This window comes from Amphimedon queenslandica, unplaced genomic scaffold (genome assembly GCF_000090795.2).
Source record: "Amphimedon queenslandica unplaced genomic scaffold, v1.1 AMPQUscaffold_13135, whole genome shotgun sequence".
NCBI classification, from domain to species: Eukaryota; Metazoa; Porifera; class Demospongiae; order Haplosclerida; family Niphatidae; genus Amphimedon; species Amphimedon queenslandica.
Window position 1 is genome coordinate 21473 of NW_003546629.1, and position 1565 is coordinate 23037.

At 38.1% G+C, this 1565-nt stretch overlaps 1 long non-coding RNA gene across 1 annotated transcript; it reads right to left on the reverse strand.

Moving 5' to 3' along the window:
* Nucleotides 1–198: 198 nt before the first annotated feature.
* Nucleotides 199–1044, reverse strand: LOC109585013 (uncharacterized). Its single transcript, XR_002186269.1, has 2 exons — nucleotides 538–1044; nucleotides 199–494 (listed from the first exon to the last, which is right to left on the reverse strand). It is a non-coding gene; the product is annotated as an uncharacterized LOC109585013 (long non-coding RNA).
* Nucleotides 1045–1565: the final 521 nt, after the last annotated feature.

A 1565-nucleotide genomic window follows, 5' to 3' on the forward strand; every position in this document is an offset into this window, starting at 1 on the left:
GATCTAAACAGACATAGCACATGTATACACAATACACAAATATCTACACGAATTTTCAGGCTCAAGTAGATAGTGGTAGATAGAGGAGAGCAACCTAAAATATTCGCCTTTATTTTCAGATATTTCACGTATTATATCTATACTAAAATAATCATCTGAAAAGCTTAAAAGACTGTTTCCTAATGCTTATTCTTCTGATTTTAGTGCTAATCAGGCAGGTAGCCATTGTGCATTTTTTCTTTTCAACAGAAAACATTCTTTTGTATGAAATTTCAGTGCCCACATGGCTTTCATCATAAGTAAATAACTGCAATGGAAGATTTCATGTGATGCTTTTTGCATATTTTTAGCCTGTAGATGAAAATACACATCTACTTACAAAGTAAATACAAGTAAATACTGGTTAAAAAAATTAAAATACAAGTAGATACAGAGTAGATAGAATTTGAGTAGATGTGCTATGTCTGGATCTAAATGATCTGATGATGGTTTGCCTAGTAATATCATCATTTATCATGCTAAACCTGCAGTTCTAACCTGATAAGAAATGGTCTGAGCAAACTCTGTCATGGTCACTGGGATACCAGTCTTTACGATTAATTCTAGATAGCCACTTTGCTCGCCTACATCATGCCATAATGCATAATAAATACATATCTCAGTGAAGGCTAGCTAACACAAGGCCAGGCTGTGAACACACAGGCAGCCTAATCTCACCTTCTTTCTGTCAAATATTTTGTCTGTTCTCCTAGATGTTGAATCACTTTTGGTATAAAACCTCTGCTTATTTCCCTTCTGCACTCTGTTTGTACAGTTAACGATACAACAAGATACCACCATTGCTGTTATAAAAACACACCTGCATCATTATCTATGCCTGCATACAGATGGCTTTGCTCGCGCACATAGGCCTTTTTGCCAACCAAGATGGCCGACACGAGGCTCCACCCCTCAATTAACGCCCATGGGGAAACATCTCTATTAAAGAATATGCTTCATATTGCACCAAATCCCTTTTAGGAGATGCTTAGTAGCGACCATTCTTTCCTCCAACCAGCCTTTGTAGCTTGAAAAAGCTCCATGCCAACGAAAAAAAAAATCAGTTTTGCCTTTTCTTCATTCATCCTCCATTGAATCTTGCCGTCCAAAATGGCGGCCAATTATCACCGTAGGTGGATACCGTAATGAACAGTAATGATATTCATAGGCCACCGTCGATCTCACCTGAAGAGCTCTAAAACCACACATTAGGAGAAAGCTGATGATGAAAGCTATGGCCAGCTGTAAATTACCTTCTTGCCTATACAGACTACAGTACTATTCCTCACTGAACTGCAGTGGACTGGTGCAGATAATACTGTCAAGGGGCAATCGTGTGAGTTAAATTTATCCTAATTCTATAGTACTAGTGTACTACTGATATTATATATTCATGCATCATGGCACATGTCTGCTGCATGCACAGTGTTAAAATTCATTAGCTAGAATCATGCAGAGCGTCACCACGCACTTGAGGATTGGAAGGAAAGAGTGGTTTGATTTCTGCTACTTATTATACTGAACAG